The sequence below is a fragment of the Canis aureus genome, chromosome X (assembly GCF_053574225.1).
Source record: "Canis aureus isolate CA01 chromosome X, VMU_Caureus_v.1.0, whole genome shotgun sequence".
Lineage (NCBI taxonomy): Eukaryota > Metazoa > Chordata > Mammalia > Carnivora > Canidae > Canis > Canis aureus.
In genome coordinates, this window is record NC_135649.1 from 65157933 (window position 1) to 65180576 (window position 22644).

A 22644-nucleotide genomic window follows, 5' to 3' on the forward strand; every position below is an offset into this window, starting at 1 on the left:
TTACCTCCCTCATGTCTTTTATGTCTTTGATTAAATGTCCCCTTTCAACGCGACTTACCTCTAAACATCTAATTTCAAATGCCCCTCCCCACCACACATACAATTCCCATTTACCTTGTCTTATTTTGTTCTTTTCTTGAATGCATTTTGTTCTTTCAACACATTATGTAATTTACTTCCTTATTCTGATTGTTTGCTTGTGTCTGTGCACACTAGAAGGCAAGCTCTTCAAAGCCAGGGTGGTGGTGGTGGTTGTTTAGTATGTATGTCTGATTGTTCACTCATTTGTCACAGTAGTGACTGGCATGTAGGAGGTGCTCAATAAATGTTCGTTGAATGAATAAATATGTATTACCAACATCCTCCATGTGCGTTCAACTTTTTTTAATCCAGTGAAGAGTGAGAGGGAGATGTTAATGTCCCCCACAAAATTGTTTCCCTCAATTTCCCCTTATGGTTGCACCATCATCGACAAAATCCCAAAGACAAAGAAAACTGTTTCTAACACGTATAATAGGCAGAGGATAAATAACCCTGAGGAACAAAAACAGACGATAAATAGCACACCAAACAGTGAAACAGACAAGCAAAGAAAACACATTAGGGCACCCACGAATCAATGAACACTGTTCACAAACAATTTGGTAGTGGTGGTGAGGGTAAGGAAACAAACTACTTTGTTCAACTGTGCTCACACAGGAGTGTTGTAAAAAAAAAAAAAAATGTCCATGAATGTTACTGTTGTATCTGAGAGGTGTTGGGACAGTGTTGGAGAGGAAGTTCACTCATTATACGGTAACCTCCCTTGGATGACTCCTGGGAGAAACCTACCTCAGGGAACAGCATAGTTATTCCTTCTGTGCAGGCATTCAGGTTTGACCTCAGGGATACTGTGACTCCTGTTGGTGATCACCTTTCCTCTTCTTTTTTTTTTTAAGATGTTATTTATTTATTCATGAGAGACAGAGAGGCAGAGACACAGGCAGAGGGAGAAGCAGGCTCCCTGCAGGGAGCCCGATGCGGGACTCAACCCAGGACCCCGGGATCACTGACCTGAGCAAAAGGCAGACGGTCAACCACTGAGCCACCCAGGTGCCCCAACTTTCTCTCTTTCTATTTAGGCAGCTTGAAACCGTAGATCCACATCTCTGGCCAACTGGCAGTAAATGCATAGAACCTTATGGCATGTGCTTTGTGTTCATCTGATTAGACTTCCACATTGTAATTTGGCCTTGATTTCCTCACCCAATATATTTATTGAAATCTTGATTTTCTTTTGCATTGATGTATTTTGTAAGCCGTGTGATTCCTCAGCTCAAAGCCTGCCGATGGCTTCTGATCTCACCCAGAGTAAAAAAAATAAAAAAAAAAAAAAAAAAGAGAGAAGACTCAAATTAATAAAATCATGAATGAGAAAGGAGAGATCACTACCAACACCAAGGAAATACAAACGATTTTAAAAACATATTATGAACAGCTATATGCCAATAAATTAGGCAATCTAGAAGAAATGGACGCATTCCTGGAAAGCCACAAACTACCAAAACTGGAACAGGAAGAAATAGAAAACCTGAACAGGCCAATAACCAGGGAGGAAATTGAAGCAGTCATCCAAAACCTCCCAAGACACAAAAGTCCAGGGCTAGATGGCTTCCCAGGGGAATTCTATCAAACGTTTAAAGAAGAAACCATACCTATTCTACTAAAGCTGTTCAGAAAGATAGAAAGAGATGGAGTACTTCCAAATTCGTTCTATGAGGCCAGCATCACCTTAATTCCAAAACCAGACAAAGACCCCACCAAAAGGGAGAATTACAGACCAATATCCCTGATGAACATGGATGCCAAAATTCTCAACAAGATACTAGCCAATAGGATCCAACAGTACATTAAGAAAATTATTCACCATGACCAAGTAGGATTTATCCCCGGGACACAAGGCCGGTTCAATACTTGTAAAACAATCAATGTGATTCATCATATCAGCAAGAGAAAAACCAAGAACCATATGATCCTCTCATTAGATGCAGAGAAAGCATTTGACAAACTACAGCATCCATTCCTGATCAAAACTCTTCAGAGTGTAGGGATAGAGGGAACATTCCTCGACATCTTAAAAGCCATCTACAAAAAGCCCACAGCAAATATCATTCTCAATGGGGAGGCACTGGGAGCCTTTCCCCTAAGATCAGGAACAAGACAGGGATGTCCACTCTCACCACTGCTATTCAACATAGTACTGGAAGCCCTAGCCTTAGCAATCAGACAACAAAAAGACATTAAAGGCATTCAAATTGGCAAAGAAGAAGTCAAACTCTCCCTCTTCGCCGCTGACCCAAAAGCCTCCACCCCAAGATTGCTAGAACTCATACAGCAATTCGGTAGCGTGGCAGGATACAAAGTCAATGCCCAGAAATCAGTGGCATTTCTATACACTACCAATGAGACTGAAGAAAGAGAAATTAAGGAGTCAATCCCATTTACAATTGCACCCAAAAGAATAAGATACCTAAGAATAAACCTAACCAAAGAGGTAAAGGATCTATACCCTAAAAACTACAGAACACTTCTGAAAGAAATTGAGGAAGACACAAAGAGATGGAAAAATATTCCATGCTCATGGACTGGAAGAATTAATATTGTGAAAATGTCAATGTTACCCAGGGCAATATACACGCTTAATGCAATCCCTATCAAAATACCATGGACTTTCTTCAGAGAGTTAGAACAAATTATTTTAAGATTTGTGTGGAATCACAAAAGACCCCGAATAGCCAGGGGAATTTTAAAAAAGAAAACCATAGCTGGGGGCATCACAATGCCAGATTTCAGGTTGTACTACAAACCTGTGGTCATCAAGACAGTGTGGTACTGGCACAAAAACAGACACATAGATCAATGGAACAGAAGAGAGAACCCAGAAGTGGACCCTGAACTTTATGGCCAACTAATGTTCGATAAAGGAGGAAAGACTATCCATTGGAAGAAAGACAGTCTCTTCAATAAATGGTGCTGGGCAAATTGGACATCCACATGCAGAAGAATGAAACTAGACCACTCTCTTTCACCATACACAAAGATAAACTCAAAATGGATGAAAGATCTAAATGTGAGACAAGATTCCATCAAAATCCCAGAGGAGAACACAGGCAACACCCTTTTTGAACTCGGCCACAGTAACTTCTTGCAAGATACATCCACGAAGGCAAAAGAAACAAAAGCAAAAATGGACTATTGGGACTTCATCAAGATAAGAAGCTTTTGCACAGCAAAAGATACAGTCAACAAAACTAAAAGACAACCTACAGAATGGGAGAAGATATTTGCAAATGACGTACCACATAAAGGGCTAGTTTCCAAGATCTATAAAGAACTTCTTAAACTCAACAGCAAAGAAACGAACAATCCAATCATGAAATGGGCAAAAGACATGAAGAGAAATCTCACAGAGCAAGACATAGACATGGCCAACATGCACATGAGAAAATGCTCTGCATCACTGGCCATCAGGGAAATACAAATCCAAACCACAATGAGATACCACCTCACACCAGTGAGAATGGGGAAAATTAACAAGGCAGGAAACCACAAATGTTGGAGAGGATGCGGAGAAAAGGGAACCCTCCTGCACTGTTGGTGGGAATGTGAACTGGTGCAGCCACTCTGGAAAACTGTGTGGAGGTTCCTCAAAGAGTTAAAAATAGACCTTCCCTACGACCCAGCAATTGCACTATTGGGGATTTACCCCCAAGATACAGATGCAATGAAATGCAGGGACACCTGCACCCCGATGTTTATAGCAGCAGTGTCCACAATAGCCAAACTGTGGAAGGAGCCTCGGTGTCCATCGAAAGATGAATGGATAAAGAAGATGTGGTTTATGTATACAATGGAATATTACTCAGCCATTAGAAACGACAAATACCCACCATTTGCTTCAACATGGATGGAACTGGAGGGTATTATGCTGAGTGAAGTAAGTCAATCAGAGAAGGACAAACATTATATGTTCTCATTCATTTGGGGAATATAAATAATAGTGAAAGGGAATATAAGGGAAGGGAGAAGAAATGTGTGGGAAATATCAGAAAGGGAGACAGAACATAAAGACTCCTAACTCTGGGAAACCAACTAGGGGTGGTGGAAGGGGAGGAGGGCGGGGGGTGGGGGTGAATGGGTGACGGGCACTGAGGGGGGCACTTGACGGGATGAGCACTGGGTGTTATTCTGTATGTTGGTAAATTGAACACCAATAAAAAGAAATTTATTATAAAAAAAAAAAAAGGAAGCCCAGTTCTCGGCCTGTAAAGAATACCAGATTTAATTTCTGGCTAACTCTCCGGGGCTTCCTCTCCCCTTCACTCACTCTGCCCTACTCAAACTGGAATCAGCTTATACTTTTAATAAAATCTTCTGTTTCTGGGGTGATTGTGCCACATGATACATGCCGCAGCCACAGACTTTTTTTTTTAAACCCAGCTTTTGATGGCAAGTCTCCAAGTCTGCTTGCCCCTTGTGCATGCCAACATTTGAATAAAGCACATCTGTTGATCATATCCCCAAATGCTATGTATTTTGCTACTCTTTCCACCAATAGCATTGCTGGTGTACCTGTCTGGTCAGTACTAAATTCTTGTCCTACAGCTCACCCTCTGAGAAGAAATAGAGTCACCAGCCACCACTGAGACCATTAGATCCGTGATGACAGCTACCTTCTATCTTAGTGTATACATATTGCCTGCCAGAAAAAGAAGATCTGAGTCCATTTACTGGGGCCTTTCTACAAAACAACACTCATCACCCTTGTGGTCATTTATCTCTGGCTTTCTCCATCCATGTGAATCCACCAAACTTCCAAGGCTCCCTCCCCCAGCTTATCCAGTATGATCGTCCCCTCCCTACTTGGATAATTTCCCACAGCCTGCACTGCTAGCCCAAGATGGGGAAATGGAATACGCAATACAAGAGAGGCTAGACTTTCAGTGGCAATGTGGTATCGCCAAAGCCTTCTTTACCTAGAAGGATCCTGCCTAGAGGACTGATCCCCAGAGCCACGTGGGAAGTGCCCTGGTTAGGTCTAAACATTCTAACGACTGAATCCTTGGAAATCCAGGCCTCTGGAAATCTGTGGTATGGGATTTCATCAATTTGGAGGTGCACAGGAAAGCCAATGGGGCACAAATAGTTTGAGGGTCATGAGTTATTTATTACCGGAAGGTTCAGGGTCAAGGCCCAGAAGGTTTCTCTCTTTTGCTTCCTTCCACCTCAGGGAATGGCCTTAGGCAATGCCTCTGGAGCCAGTTCACTCAGTCTTCTCTGACCGGCACTGCCAGCCCTTCCTTCCAGATCTTGTTCTTGTGTTTAACCCACCATATGGACTTGACATCCTCACCAGGGAAAATTTGGAAATTGGGGAAAGTTACCAGGATGAATTAAAAAAAAAAAACACCATAATTCCACAACCAATGTATAGTCACTCTTAGTTCTTAATTTACTCCCCATGGGTCTCTTTCCTATGGGAGTAAGATAATATAGCACATAACCCACTACCATGAGATCCAGTGGTGTCCCTTGCTGCATCCCAGACATTGCTGTGTCTGGGAGCATGTGTGATGATCTGCAAAAATGATCTTCCTTCCCCCTACCCACTTACCCCCATCCTTCATGGAAAAAGATGGAAAAAGATGCTTAGCCCCAACATTAGTCAGGCAATAAAATATATATATATATATATATATTTTTTTTTATTTATTTAAATTCCGGTTAGTGAACATGCAGTGTAATATTAGTTTCGGGTGTCCAGTATTGTGGTTCAACACTTCCATACATCAACACCCAGTGCTCATCACAAGTGCGCTCCTTAATCCCCATCGCCTATTTAACCCATACCCCCACCCCACCCCCCACCTTCCTTCTGGTAACCATCAGTTTGTTCTCTAGAGTTAAGAGTCTGTTTCTTGGTTAGGCAATTAAAATAATTAGTCACAGTGAAATACCATTTCTTTTCTATCAGAGGACTATTTGATTTAGGGATGGAAAAGGACTAGGAAATGAAATCCTAAGGAAGAAAGAACCAGGAAGCCCAGCATGGCCCACTAACAGCACTGTGGCTGTGTGAGGGGAGTGGTGATATCCCTTACCCAGGTTGGTCCCCTGGCCCAGTTCCTATGGGACTGGATATGAATCCAATGAGGGGCTGAGAGTAAAAACCAGAAGAGTTGTTTCCATAATAAGAGTGATGAAGCAGTGCAAATCACTCAGCACAGGCCAAATGGCTTCCTTTCATGGTGGGTGACCACCATGTGCAACTGGTGGGCCTGTGGTCAGACCAAAGGATGCCCCTGTGCCACCAAGCACCACAGGAGCCACTCTCAGAGAGATCTGATACCTGGGTCCAGTGCCCTGGATTCTTTTGTAGATGCGGCTGAATAAAAACAGGGTTAACACCAGGTCAGCAGAAGAGGCTCATCGCCAATCTCATCCCTGCCTTTTTCTCTGGATGCTCCAGAACTCCTAGTGAGCTCTGAATCAACATATTCAGCAGTCCCAGCTGGGGTATGTGATGGCCACCAAGGTTATCACCAGGCTTAGGCATGGATGGACAGGCTCGATGGCATATCCGGACATATGATTCCGTATCTTCACCCGAGAATAGAATACAATGGAATGGAATGGAATGGAATGAAATGACAGAGGAGATCGGAAATATGGGCGTGGGGGAGGCTTAAGAGTGCTGTGATTAAAGAATTGATCCAAGTCCTAAATGACCAAATTGTTCTGATCATTTAGGAAAACACACACACACACACAACCGAAAGAAAATCTTCCACATTTCTAGCTGAGAAACTTTGTAGATGGGGCTTGGATTATCAAGTGTTAATAACATTAAAAACTGTTTTATGTTTCTATTAAAAATGTTCTGTGATTATGAGAAAGCAGAAAAGGAAAAAAGGAGCAGAGGAGGGACTCCTGGGTGGCTCAGTGGTTGAGTGTCTGCCTTTGGCTCAAGGCGTGATCCCAGAGTCCTGGGATCCGAGTCCTGCATCACGCTCCCCAGAGGGAGCCTGCTTCTCCTTCTGCCTATGTCTCTATCTCTCTCTGCGTGTCTCTCATGAATAAATAAATAAAATCTTAAAAAAAAGAGAAGGAGCAGAGGAAGAGGAGTAGAGAGAGGGAGGGAGAGAGAGAGAAACAGAGACACACACACAGAATAAAGACAAAGTAAGGAAAGAAGGGAAAGACAAATAAGAGACTATGTATAGAGACCGGCCACGGGCTTAGTTCATTTCTCTTCTTGAAACCCAGGGCTGCTGCCACTAAAGCCCAAAGTCCTGATGATAAGTTTCTGGTATTGCGCTTGCTTAGTGAAGCTCTCAGAGCTTCTGCTGAGGAAAATTTATGACCCACTGCAGCAAGACAGAAAACTTGCTGTTTTTTGGGGTCTATGCCCAACCAGTGTGACAGCCCTAGTTCACCCTAGCACCAGGAAGTTGCAGCTGGACCCCCAAGTACCATGGCTAACTTATGCCTATTTCTCCCCTTCATTGCCCCGAGCCTCCCTCTTCCGTAGCAGATGCGGAGCAAAGGAACGTTTGCAGAAAAAAAAAATTTTTTTTTCAGAGCCTTGGTCTGAGCTATGTCTGGAAAGTCCATGGCATCCTGAATGATATAGAATTTACTGAGCATTTATTAGGCTCCAGGCTTTGTTCTAAGAGCTCATATGTTCACTCATTATATAACTCCATCATTAAAACAACCAAGTGAGGCAAGCGCGACTATAACCTTCACTTTCGAAGTGAGGAAACCAAGGCTCCATGAGCCTTAGAAACCTACCTAAGGTCACACAGATCATAAAATTCAGGTGCCTCTGAATTAAAAGATGACATACTTTACTTTATTCATAAAGCATCATGGCCCTGAGGCTGAAGAGGAGAATAAGGTTGGTAATTTCCAAGGAGGAGGTGATTTTAAATCTGGCCTGATTTCAAATCACTTTGAACTACCCCTGCTGTACCTAGGGAGGCACCTTCTCTCTTAAACATCTACTCACAGACAGACAGACAGACACACAGACAGACACACACACACACACACACACACACACACCACACACACACACCACACTGACTGGCATGGAGCAGTCGGAGGCCCATGTGATCCAGACTCAGCAGTTCACAGAATGATTATTTCCTTACCCTTACTCATGAACAATATTAAATCAATACTCCCAGAATTTTCTTGGAAACTTAAGGCATCAGAAGCTTCCAACTTTAGCCCAGAATGTGTTCTCTTCAGTTGTACAGATTCCACCATCCCCTAAGGATAGCTTAGAGCCCCTCTCCATCTTCCCATAACGCCCTGGGTGTATTTTTATCAATCCATTCATGCAACAAAAAATCGTGGAACTTCTCTAATATATGTCAGCCACTGTATTTATTCCTTGTAATCTCTGTCATTCAATTACTACTATCTTATTTTTAATGATCAGTCTTAATGTAACAATACCTCTCACTAGGATGGGTGCCTTGTCACTATTATATACCTAGGGCTTAGCCACATATGGGCACACCTCTGAGTAGGCTCTCAACCAATACTGGAGATTGAATGGAAAATTTCATGAGGTATATACTTACTGCATGTAAAAAATTAGGAACACAAGGAGGAGATAAAATATAAACTAAATGGAATGTGAACCTCACTGTGGGTAAAGAGATAATGCCACATTGAAGGTGGAGTACCAAAAAGGGAGGCTCTTATAATACTTGCAAAGACACATGGGGATCCCTGGGTGGCTCAGTGGTTTAGCGCCTGCCTTCAGCCCAGAGCGTGATCCTGGAGTCTGGGGATCGAGTCCCGCATCAGGCTCCCTGCATGGAGTTTGCTTCTCCCTCTGCCTGTGTCTCTGCCTCTCTCTCTCTCTCTCTCTCTCTCTGTGTGTGTGTGTGTGTGTCTCATGAATAAATAAATAAAATCTTTAAAAAAAATCTGCAAACACACTTTGCAATATAAACCAGGGTCTGTACACTCAGATAAGAATATATCTTAGGCAGGATGGCAAAATAACATCCAGCCCTATAATGGGAGCCCCCTCTTCTTAGTCTCAGGTTTGCTTTATGGGTGGGGTGGGGGTGGGGGCCTGCCTATCATACTGTATGTAACACAATCCCCAGGCACACCAGGGACATTAGACACGAGGAGTGAAAGAGCATGAACATGAAAGTCCTTCCTTTTAGGAATGGACACCTTCTACTATGACTTGCTGGACTCTCCTATCTGTCTCTCAAGGTATTAGAAGTTCTGAATTCCCAAAACCTACCCAGGAGAAGTGTTGCTACTCCAGACCTACATACTTCCTAACTATGCATAGGTTTGAAGGGCCAACTTTGCCCACCAGTTGCCCTAGAGATAGCAGATTTTATTGGTGAATTCTGTTGACAGGACCCATCCCATATTCTGCAGGTCCCATTCATTTACAAGACATTGCCACTTTTGTTTTCAGACAAGGGCCATTTCAAGCAAGGAGACAAGAGAACATTTCTCAAATCCACCTCCCCGAAGGGTTGGCGTTGGGTGTATTTAAGGATAAGGGGTCAGGATGTCAAGGGGTATGTAGGGTTGAATGGAATATGCTGATTGCACATAGGGACAAAGGGGGGGGGTGTCCTCCTTTCTGAGCATGTGCATTTGGGAATCACGCCCCTTCATGAGACACATGTTCAGAAAATGGTGACATAAACATGATGAATGGGAGAGATCTTGGGTTTGTCGTCACAGAGGTTACTTTCGGTCCCTTTTGGCCTCTTCCACACGGCTGCAAGAATTCTTCCCGATTAAGTTCCAGTCTTAGTTAGTCTCATAGGTGGTTGGTCAACCACTGCGAAACAGACTCATAACTCAATCAAGTTAACCAGAGTTTCTTTAGGGTAGAACGATTAAACATTTGTTGATGTGTCGGTTTCACTTTCAATTTGTCAGGGGTTTGTTTTTGATTGTTTTTTTTTTTTTTTTTTTTCTGGACAAGGGCCCTGAATTGTCTCATGGTCCCTGGTATAGTACTCAGGAATGATGCAGGCCTTCTGACTTTAAGTTGTGCTGCAGGTGGCAGCAGGGAGCAGCTCCTCCTTTCTTTCTACAGCTATTGTTGAATCACAAATAAAAGCAAAGTTTTCATACACTGAGCCGCTTTTCTAAATTAGGTTTCACACTACATCAATCTCAGAATAACTCTTCAAGTTGAGTATTTTTCTTTTCACTATTTGAAAAAGAGAAAGAGGGAGGGAAGGAGACAGGCAGGGGGTGAAGAGGGAGACAGACCCTGTACAAAAACAATAGATGGAAGAATTAAGACTCGATTCAAGGTCTAAGCTTATCACTAGTTGGCATTATGGATATTAAGTGGTGTTTCTTGAGTTTTCCTTCCTGAGAAGCAAATCTGTGACAAAAGAGCAGTAGCTGGAGTCCATGGCCAGCCTGGCAGCACTATCTTATCACAGCACCCCTGGGAACACTAGAGCTACTTTTGATGGTAATGGGGTGGGATGGAGGTGAGACTGTGGACATGACACAAAGCTGAGAGGGACTTATGGAGACTAGTGAATGCCCATACCTTTCCTTCAGTGAGGGTGGTGTCAATGTCATGATGTCAACCCTTCCTGGCCACTGTATCCCAAGACAGAGCAAGATTTTCAGGGACTTGTGAGTCTCTATGTCAAAAGGAATGCAGTGCATTGTGTTACCTCCTATAACAACTGTGTCAGATGGCCAGGATGGCATCTTAAGGGGCCATTGTATGTCCTCCTGACCACAAAACAGTCCTGGAATATGATCACCACATTCACACGCAACAGCTTCAGCAAGATGGCACCAGCCATCTCTTCTACCTGGCCCCTGTTACATTTTGTAAATCAGGTTTTCAGTTTTCACGGAACACACTCTCTCAGATGGTTTCTGACCACGACCCCAGCTTTTTATTCCCCTCTCAACTTTTAGTCACAAGTTTCAAGGCCAATCAAATTTGCTTTCCTGTCCTATAGTCCAATAGCCAAACAGTCCATGAGAACTACACCCTACAATACTATCTGCCTATTTAGCTGCTGGATTCATGTTTCATATCTCACTGACCTCATTGCCCCAGGACACTCTACCTCATACCATTTATGGCTTCCAGCCTGTGTGCATGAATTGGATTCTTTCTTACTTCTTTTTTTTGAAAAGCACTTTGTTATTTATTTATTTATTTATTTATTTATTTATTTATTTATGATTTTATTTATTTGAGAGAGAGAAAGAGAATGCACATGAGCAGGGGCGGGGGGCAGAGGGAGAGAGAGAGAGAAGCAGGCTCCCCGCTGAGGGCAGAGCCTGATGTAGGGCTCAATCCTAGGAACCTGAGATCATGACCTGAGCCAAAGTCAGACGCTTAACAGACTGAGCCACCCAGGTGCCACCAATAATACATTTATTATGCATGTTGCATAGATGCTTGCCAGTGACAGGTACTATGTAATTGTTGGGTTTAGGGTTCGGGATTTATCCACTAAGTCAAGTTTGTTCACATGTTCAAAACTTCTAAATTCTTATTAGGTAGTAGGCTGTTTGAGCAGTCAATTGCTGAGAGACGTGTTAAAATATCCCACCATTTTACTGGATTTGTCCGTTTATGCTTGTAATTCTTTCAATTTTTGGTTTATGTATTTTGAGGTGGTCTTACAGCAAGGTTTCTGGGACAAGTTCCAATCTGGAATAGCATCCTGGGGTCATGGTTGCACTCCCTCCTGGCCATAGAACACACCCCGTGGACACAATCACTCAAGATGCCATCTCTAACATCCTATCTTGGCATGAAGCACACTTACTATAAGATGACGCAAGTCAGCCCCGGTAGGTTTTATGAACCACATAATTTACAGGAATATTACAGGAAACACTTTTATTATCCAGATTTTATATTTTCATAGCAGACTAACTTAAATGGTTTCTGACCATAGTCCTATTTTTCCTCTCAACTTTTAATGACCAGTTTCAAGGTCCTTCAAGTTTGTCTCCCCATGTAGTCTGACAGCCACCATGACCATGTGATCCATATTTTTAAGGAGTATCTACATGGCTTTACCAACTGCAACTAGCGGCACTCACCCAACTGCCTTGCCAATGACAAACATATTTGATAATGGAAGTTGCTTCCATTGACGTGTAACGTCAGATGCCTTCTTCTACCCCATGGTACCCTAGCTCCAGCAATTACAGCTTTCATTTTCTCCACACCCCTGTTATCCCTGGCACTACAGATACCTCAGCACCTTAGTCAGGACTGGTGACACCTTTGGATCCATCCATGGCATGTCCATATTACCTGTCTTCGAAGGAAGCTGAAGGTCAACTCAGTGGTGCCCTTCCAGAAAAGAGAAAGAATCATCCCAGGTGAACTTCCATCTCCATGTTTCTTACCCCACACCCAAAGGTCTTTCTTCAATATAGTTCTTAAAGTCCACCAACTCTCTCCTTTTATGTTCCTGGCCCATCCTTCTTTCTCTTATTTTAGTAACCAGCTACCTTGAGTCCATCTGAAACAATCGGTGTGAGTGCAAAGGCCAATGCTTATTTTGATAGCTCTGCCTGGCCTGGCAATGGGAAAGGCCCTGGATGACAGTTTGATCTGCTGCTGTTTGCGGGTACAGAGCAATTGGCTTTTCCAATCTTGTGAGAACCTCAATTCCTGGTCCGGATGAACCTTGAGGACATTCTACTAAGTGGAATTAGCCAGTCACAAAAAGACAAATACTATATGACTGCCCTTGTATGAGGTATCTAAAGTAGTCAAATTCATAGAAACAGAAAGTAGTATGGTGGTTGCCAGGGACTGGGGGGAGGGAAAAATGGAAGTTGTTGTTTAATGGGTGCAGCCTTTCAGTTTTGCAAGAAGAACTAGTTCTGTTGCACGGCGGTGTGGATACACTTAACACTCTTGAACTGTATACTTAGAAATGGTTAAGGGGGTCAACTTCTCTGTCATGTGTATTTCACCACAATTTTAAAAAGTCCCTGGACCTCCTGTCTCTTTCTAGCTTCAACTCTTTAGAAGAACTTCCTATGGTCATTGCCATCTCTTCTTTAACCCCCACTCCCTTCTCAACCCACTGCCATCTGACTTCTGCCCTCACCATTCCACTAAGCCTGCTCTTGCTATGGTTGTCAGTGACCTCTCGATATTTGTGGGCTTAATGTACTCAACCCAGGGGATTGGACACTATTCACCTTTCTCTCTCCTCTCTCTCTCTCTCTCTCTCTCTCACACACACACACACACACACTCACTTTTTCTGCCTTTTTGCCTCTTCATAAATAGTTCTTTGTGAACTGATCTTTGTGTCTTTGAATTCTTCAGAGTTTCCTTTGAACAGCTCAATTAAACCTAAAGAAACAGCTATAAGATGTATATCTCCGGTCAGATCTCCCTCTAACCAGTCAGTTCCATCTGAATGTCCCATTGGCTCTTCAAACTCAACTCCTCAAATTAAACACCATCATCCCTCCTCTCGCTGTTTTTTAAGCTCAATGCATGCATTTCCACATCTTATCCTGAAATTTGGGACTCATACTGGAATCCTGATTCTTCTATATCTCTCATATCCAATTAGTCAAAAAGCTCTATGGATTCTAATTCCCTTGTTATTTCTCAGAATTCATATCCAAATACATTTCAACTCTTATTTTGATGTAATTTTTGTGTTTGGTATAAGATATTGGTCCAGGGTACCTGGGTGTCTCAGTCGTTTAATTGTCTGCAGTTGGCTCATGTCATGATCTTAGAGTCTTCAGATGGAGCCCGTGTTGGGCTCCCTGCTCAGCAGGGTGTCTGCTTCTCTCTCCCTATGCTCCTCTCTGTCCCTCTCATGTTCTGTCTCTCTGAAATAAATAAAAAAAAATTATAAATAATTTTTAAGTAAACAAAATATTGGTCCAGTTTGATTCCTTTCTATGTAGCTAACCAGTTTTCCCAACACCATTTATTGAAGAGACTATTGTTTTCCCATTGTATATTCTTGCTTCCTTTATTTTAAGTTAATTGACCATATATGCGTGGGTATTTCTGAACTCTCTGTTTTTTTCATTGATCCGTATGTCTATTTTTATGCCAATATTATGTTGTTTAGATTATTATAACTTTGTAATATAGTTTGAAATCCATGAATGTAATGACTCTAGCCTTCTTAGTTTTTCTCAAGATTGCTTTTGTTGTTCAGGACCTTTTGTAGTTCCACACATATTTTAGGATTGGTTGTCCCATTTTTGTGAAAAATTTTATTGCAGTTTTTTTTAGATATTGCACTGGATCTGTAGATTGCTTTGGGTAATATGGATATCTGAGCAACGGTGATTTTTTTCTATCTTTGATAGTGGAAAATCTTTCCATTTATTTGCGTCTTTTTCAATTTCTTTAATTACTGTCCTATATTTTTCAGTGTGGAGGCTCTTACTCTCCTTGGTTAAATTTATTTCTTGGTATTTTATTGAATTTGGTACAATTGGTAAATCAGATTATTTTCTTACTACCTTTTCTGATAATTCATTGTTAATATATAAGTACACAACATATATTTGTATACTGACACACTGCAACTTTACTGAACTCATTGGTTCCGGGTTTTTTGTAGGAGTCTTTAGGGTTTTCTATATATAAAATTATGTAGTCAGGGCACCTGGGTGGCTCAGTGGTTGAGTATCTGCCTTTGAATCAGGGCGTGATCCTGGGGTCCTGGGATTGAGTCCCACATTGGGCTCCCTACAGGGATTCTACTTCTCCTTCCATGTCTCTGCCTCTCTCTGCATTTCTCATGAATAAATGAATAAAATCTTTAAAAAATAAATAAAATCATGTGGCCTGCCAATAGTGACAATTTTACTTCCTCCTTTCCAATATGGCTACCTTTTTTCTTTTTCCTACCTAATTGCTCTGGCTAAGACTTACATTTCCAGGAGGTCCCTGGGTGGCTCAGAGGTTTTGCAGCTGCCTTCAGCCTAGGGCATGATCCTAGAGTCCCTGGATCGAGTCCCACATCGGAATCCCTGCATAGAGCCTGCTTCTCCCTCTGCCTGTGTCTCTGCCTCTCTCTGTGTCTCTCATGAATAACTAACTAACTAACTAACTAAATAAATAAATATTTAAAAGACTTCCATTTCTATGTTGAATAAAAGTAGTGAGACTGTGCATCCTTATATTGCTCCAGATCTTAAAATAAAAGCTTTCAGCTCTTCACCATTGAGTATGATGTTAGCTGCAAGCTTGATTTATGGCGTTAATTATGTTGAGGTATGTTCCTTCTATACTCACTCTATTGAGAGTTTTTATCTTAAGTGCATGTTGAATTTTGTCAAATGCCTTTTCTACATTTATTGAATTCATTATATGGTTTTTATTTCTCACGTTGTTAATGAGATATATCATGTTGATTGATTTGCAGATTTTGAACTCTGTTGCATCCCTGGAATAAATCCCACTTGATATTGGTGCATCATGCTTTCAATGTATTGCTGACTTTGGTATGCTTATACTTGGTTGAGGATTTATATAGTTTTACTTATTTTTACAACTTTTGTCTTTTAAACTTTCACACTAGCTTTATTAAATGTTTAATTCACTTCCTTTACTATACATTTATCTTTATTTGTGAAATTTTTACTTTCATACATTTTCTTGTTGCTAACTAGTGTGTTTTCTTTTCAGGTTAAAGCAGTCTCTTTAATATTTCTTATCGGGCCAGTTTAACGGTGGTGAATTCCTTCAGCTTATGTTTTTTTGGGAAACTCATTATCTCCTTCAATTCTTTTTTTTATACTTTTTTTTAAAAAAATGTATTTATGATAGAGAGAGAGAGAGAGACAGAGACAGAGAGACAGGCAGAGGGAGAAGCAGGCTCCATGCACCGGGAGCCCGATGTGGGATTCAATCCGGGGTCTCCAGGATCACACCCTGGGCCAAAGGCAGGCGCCAAACCGCTGCGCCACCTAGAGATCCCTCTCCTTCAATTCTTAATGAGAATCTTGTCAGGTAAAGTATTCTTGGATTGAAGTCCCCCCCACCCCCACCCCAACACTTTGAGTATATCATGCCACTACATCCTGGCCTGAGAAGTTTTTGGTTAAGAATCTCATGGGGGTACCCTTTTATGTAACAAGTTGTTTCCTCTTGCTTCTTTCAATATTCTGTCTTAATCTTTAACTTTTGACAGTTTAATTATAATGTGTTTTGGTTTGGGTCTCTTTGGGTTCATCTTATTTTAAAATCTCTAGACTTCCTGGATCTAAGTTTCCGTTTTCTTCTCCAGGCTAGAGAAACTTTCAGTTATGATTTCTTCAAATACGTTTTCTTTTTTCTCTCTCTTTTTCCTCCTGAGACTTCAAAAATGCAAATGTTATTCTGCACGATGTTCTCACTTGCGTCATTTAAGCTATTTTCATTTTTTGCCTTCGATTTTTGTTGCCCTGTTTGGGTGAGTTCCACTACCTTTTCTCACTAATTCTTTCTTTTATTCCATCTAAGCCACTTCTAAATCACTGTAGTGCATTTTTTGTTTGTTTGTTTGTTTGTTTAGTTACTTTAACCTTCAACTGTCTGACTTCAGTTTTTTTTTTTTATGTTTCCTATCTCTTTATTGGATTTTCACAGTGTTCAGCCATTCTTCTCCTAAGGTCAGTGAGCATTTTTATGACTATTACTTTAATTCTTTACCAGATAAATTACTTATCTCCATTCCATTACGGTTTTTCTCCAGTGTTGTTTTCTTGTTCTTTTGTTTGGAATGTATTTCATGCTCTTTATTTTACATGGCTCTCTGTGTTTGTTTCTATGTATTAGGTGAAACATCTATCTCTTCCAGTCTTGAAGGCATAGGTTTCTGTAGACAATGAGCGCTATCTTTTAAGTTTGCCCTAGGTTTTGTTGTCTCTTGAGCTACCTTTTTTATTGTTTTAGACACATCGGGTCCCAGAAATGAAATCTACCTTGGCCAATAGAGCTAAGCACACAAGAGACATTACCTCAGTAGGCTGTGCTCACCTGCTAGATGGGTTTGACAGTGGCTGGAAAAGTGGCACAGGGAGTCAGGTCACTAAGTCTGGCTGTGGCCATGGAAGTGGTATGGAAGGGTGGGTTATTCTAGTTTCTTAAGGTATAAATTTATAGACTTCAGAACTTTCTTCTTTACTAAAGTATGTATTTAGTGGTGTAAATTTCCCTCTCAGCACTATTGAGTAAATAGGGAGTATTGCAATTGCTGGATCATAGTGTAGTTCTAATTTTAACTTTTTGAAAAACATCTATACTGTTTTCCAGAGTGGCTGCACCAGTTTTTACTCCCACCAACAGTGTAAGAGTGCTCCCCTTGCTCCACGTCTTCACCAACATCTGTTTCCCATGTTGTTAATTTTAGTCATTCTGATAAGTGTGAGGTGATATCTCATTGTAGTTTTGATTTGTATCTCCCTGATGATGAGTGATGTTGAGCATCTTTTTATGTGTCCGTGTCCATCTGTATGTCTTCTTTGGAATAATGGCTATTCATGTTTTCTGCCAATTTCTTAAACTGGATTATTTAGTTTTTGTGTGTTGAGTTTTAGCAGTTCTTCATAGAATTTGGATATTAACCCTTTATCCAATATGTCATTTGGAAATTTCTTCTCCCTTTATGTAGGTTGCCTTTTAGTTTTCTCAATTATTTCATTTGCTATAGAGAGGCTTTTTATTTTGATGGAGTCCAAATAGTTTATTTTTACTTTTGTTTCCTCAAAAGAGGGCTCAGAGGACCTATCTAGAAAGAAGTCGCTAGAACAGATGTCAAACACATTACTGCCTGCACTCTTTTCTAGGATTATAATTATGTCAGGACTTACAATAAGGTCTTTAATTCATTTTTAGTTTTTTTATCTGTGTATGGTGTAGGAAAGTGGTCCAGTTTCATTCTCCTGCATGTTACTGTCTAGTTTTTGCAACACCATTTGTTGAAGAAACTGTCTTTTTCTCACTGGATACTCTTTCATGATTTTTTGAATGGTTAATCATATAGTTGTGTGTCCATTTCTGGGTTTTCTATTCTGTTCCATTGATCTATGTGTCTGTTTTTGTACTAGTACCATTCTGACTTGACCACTAAGCTTTGCAACATAACTTGAAGTCCAGAATTGTGATGCCTATACCTCTGCTTCTCCTTTTTAAGATTGCTTTGGCTATTTGGGGTCTTTTGTGGTTCTATACACATTTTAGGATTGTTTGTTCTAGCTCGTGAAAAATGCTGGCCATATTTTTATAGGGATTACATTACATGTGTAGATTGATTTGGATAGTATAGACATTTTAACAATATTTGTTCTTCCAATCTAAGAGCATGGGTGTTTTTCCATTTCTTTTTGTCATGTTCAATTTCTTTCATAAGTGTTTCGGTTTTTTAGAGCACAGTTCTTTTATCTTTTTGGCTAGGTTTTTTCCAAGGTATCTTGTGGTTTATGGTACAATTGTAAATGGGACTGATTCTTTGATTTCTCTTTTTGTTGCTTCATTTTTCATATATAGAAATGCAACAGATTACTGTACATTGATTTTTATCCTGTAATTTGACTGAATTCATGAATCAGCTCTAGAGTATCATGGAATCTGCAAATAGTGAAAGATTGACTTCTCCCTTGCCACTTGGGATGCCTCTTATTTCCTTTTGTTTTCTGATTGCTGAGGCTAGGACTTCCGGTACAATGTTAAATAACAGTGGTAGGAGTAGACATCCCTGTCTTGTTCCTGACCATAGAGGAAGAGCTCTCACTTTTTCTCCATTGAAAATGATATTAGTTGTGGGTTTTTTGTATATAGCCTTTATGAAGTTGAAGTATGTTCCCTCTGTCCCTATTTTGTTGATGGTTTTTATCATGAATGTATGTTCTACATTGTCAAATGTTTTTTCTGCATCTACTGAGAGGATCAAATGGTCCTTATCCTTTCTTTTATTAATGTGGTGTATCACGTTGATTGATTTGTGGATATTGAACCACCCCTGCAACCCAGGAATAAATATCACTTGATCGTGGTGAATAATTCTTTTAATGTGCTATTGGATTCAATTTGTTGTATTGTGTTGAGAATTTTTGTATGCAATTCATAAGGGATATTGGCTTGCAACTCTTTTTTAATGAAGTCTTTGTTTTTGGAATCTGGGTAATGCTAGCCTAGGGAATGAATTTGGAAGTTTTCCTTCCATTTCTATTTTATGAAACATTTTGAGAATAATAAGTATTAATTCTTCTTTATTTTTTTTAATTTTTTTTTATTTATTTATGATAGTCACAGAGAGAGAGAGAGAGAGAGAGAGAGAGAGGCAGAGACATAGGCAGAGGGAGAAGCAGGCTCCATGCACCCGGAGCCCGATGTGGGACTTGATCCCAGGCCTCCAGGATCGCGCCCTGGGCCAAAGGCAGGCGCCAAACCGCTGCGCCACCCAGGGATCCCTAATTCTTCTTTAAATGTTTGGTAGGGGAACACCTGGGTAGTTCAGCGGTTAAGCATTTGCCTTTGGCTCAGGGTGTGATCCCGGAGTCCTGGGATTGAGTCCTACATTGGGCTTCCTGCATGGAGCCTGCTTCTCCCTCTACCTGAGTCTCTGCCTCTCTCTCTCTCTCTCTCTGTGTGTGTGTGTGTGTGTCTCATGAATAAATAAATAAAATCTTTAAAAATATATTTGATAGAATTCCCCTTAGAAGTCATCTGGCCCTTGACTCTTGTTTTTTCAGAGATTTTTGATTACTTATTTTATTTATCTGCTGGTTAGTAGTCTGTTCAAGTTTTCTATTTCTTCTTGTTTCAATTTTGTTAGTTTACACGTTTCTAGGAATGTTTCCATTTCTTTCAGATTTCCTGATTTGTTGGATATAACTTTTCATAACATTCTCGTCTATTTCTGCGGTGTTGGTGGTTATTTATCCTCTCTCATTTATGATTTTACTTATTTGACTCCTTTCCTTTTTCTTTTTGATAAGTCTGGCTAGGCGTTTGTATATTTTATGATTTTTTTCAGTGAACCAGCTCCTGGTTTCATTGATTTATTCTATGGAAAATTTTTAGTTTCTATATCATTTATTTCTGCTCAAATCTTTACTATTTCCCATTTTCTGCTAGCTTTAGGCTTCACTTGTTTTTCTTTTTCTAATTCCTCTAGGTGCAAGCGTAGGTTGTATATATGGGATTTTTCTTATTTATTGAGGTGGCCAGTATATGCTATATGCTTCCCTGTCAGGAACACTTTTGCTGCATCCCAAAGATTCTGGACTCTCATGTTTTCATTTACATTAGTTTCTATGTATTAAAAATTTTTTTTCTACCTTAATTTCCTGTTTGGCCCATTCATTCTTTAGTAGTGTATTTTTTACCTCCAAGGTTTTTTTTTTTAATTTATTTTCATTGAAGTTCAATTTGCCAACATATAGTATATCACCCAGTGATGACCTCATCAAGTGCCCCCCTCAGTGCCCGTCACCAAGTCACCCCAACACCCGCCCACCTCCCTTTCCACTACCCCTTGTTCACTTCCCAGAGTTACGGGTCTTTTATGTTCTCACACTCACTGATATTTTCACTCATTTTCTCTCCTTTCCCCTTTATTCCCTTTCACTATTTTTTATATTCCCCAAATGAATGAGACCATGTAATGATTCTCCTTTTCCGAAAGGCTTATTTCACTCACCATAATACCCTCCAGTTCCATCCACGTCGAAGCAAATAGTGGGTATTCGTCGTTTCCAATGGCGGAGAAATACTCCATTGTATACATATACCACATCTTCTTGATCCATTCACCTTTCCATGGACACCAAGGCTCCTTCCACAGTTTGGCTATTGTGGACATTGCTGTTATAAACATTGGGGTGCAGGTGTTCTGGCATTTCACTGCATCTGTACCTTTGAGGTAAATCCCCAGCAGTGCAAATGCTGGGTCATAGGGCAGTTCTATTTTTAACTTTGAGGAACCTCCACACAGTTTTCCAAAGTGGCTGTACCAGTTTACATTTCCACCAACAGTGCAAGAGGGTTCTACCTTCTCCTCATCCTCTCCAACATTTGTGGTTTCCTCTCTTGTTACTTTTCACCATTCTCACTGGAGTAAGGTGGTATCTCATTGTGGCTTTGATTTGTATTTCCCTGATGGCCAGTGATGCGGAGCATTTCTCATGACTTTTTGGCCATGTCTATGTCTTCTTCTGTGAAATTTCTATTCATGTCTTTTGCCCATTTCATGATTGTTTGTTTCTTCGCTATTGAATTTAGTAAGTTCTTTATAGATCTTGGATATTAGCCCTTTATCTGATATGTCATTTGCAAATATTTTCTCCCACTCTGTACGTTGTCTTTGAGTTTGGTTGACCATAAAGTTGAGGATCCACTTCTGGATTCTCTATTCTGTTCCATTGATCTATGTCTGTTTTTGTGCCAGTACCACACTGTCTTGATGACCACAGCTTTGTAGTACAACTTGAAATCTGGCATTGTGATGCCCCCAGCTATGGTTTTCTTTTTTAAAATTCCCCTGGCTAGGTGATGGAAGGGGAGGAAGGCGGGGGGTGGGGTGAATGGGTGACGGGCACTGAGGGGGGCACTTGACAGGATGAGCACTGGGTGTTATTCTGTATGTTGGTAAATTGAACACCAATAAAAAATAAATTTATTATTTAAAAAATAATTAAAAAATAAAGGGTTAAAAATAAATAAAATAAAATTCCCCTGGCTATTCGGGGTCTTTTCTGATTCCACACAAATCTTAATATTATTTGTTCCAGCTATATGAAGATAGTCCATGGTATTTTGATAGGAATTACATTGAACATGTAAATTGCCGTTGGTAGCATTGACATTTTCACAATATTAATTTTTCCAATCCATGAGCATAGAATATTTTCCCATCTCTTTGTGTCTTCCTCAATTTCTTTTAGAAGTGTTCTGTAGTTTTTAGGATAAAGATCCTATACCTCCTTGGTTAGGTTTATTTCTAGGTCTTATGCTTTGGGGTACAATTGTCAATGGGATTGTCTCCTTAGTTTCTCTTTCCTCAGTCTCATTGTTAGTGTATAGAAAGGCCACTGATTTCTGGGCATTGATTTTGCATCCTGCCACATTACTGAATTGCTGTATGAGTTCTAGCAATCCTGGTGTGTAGTCTTTTGGGTTTTCTATTTACAGTATCATGCCATCTCCGGAGAGGGAGAGTTTGACTTCTTCCTTGCCAATTCGAATGCCTTTTATTTCTTTTTGTTGTCTGATAGCTGAGGCTAGGAGTTCTAGTACTTTGTTGAATAGCATTGGTGAGAGTGGACATCCCTGTCTCGTTCCTGATCTTAGGGGAAAGGCTCCCAGTGTTTCCCCATTGAGAATGATATTTGCTGTGGGCTTTTCGTAGATGGCTTTTAAGATGTTGAGGAATGTTCCCTCTATGCCTACACTCTGAGGAGTTTTGATCAGGAATGGATGCTGTATTTTTTCAAATGCTTTCTCTGCATCTATTGAGAGTATCATATGGTTCTTCTTTTTTCTCTTGGTAATATGATCTATCACATTGATTGCTTTATGAGTGTTGAACCAGCCTTGCATCCTGGGGATAAATCCCACTGGGTCAT

The 22644-nt window shown here is 40.6% G+C and overlaps 1 long non-coding RNA gene across 2 annotated transcripts in view; it reads right to left on the minus strand.

Moving 5' to 3' along the window:
* Window positions 1-494: 494 nt before the first annotated feature.
* Window positions 495-22644, minus strand: part of LOC144308127 (uncharacterized) — a 55045-nt gene continuing 32895 nt past the window's right edge. The window contains exons 3-4 of one of the 2 annotated variants that reach the window (XR_013374755.1): window positions 13757-13905; window positions 495-1335 (exon numbers count right to left, since the gene is read on the minus strand). This is a non-coding gene — a long non-coding RNA (uncharacterized LOC144308127). Of the gene's footprint in view, window positions 1336-11303; window positions 12392-13756; window positions 13906-22644 lie in introns of those variants that run through there. The other variant, XR_013374756.1, reaches the window with a different exon arrangement.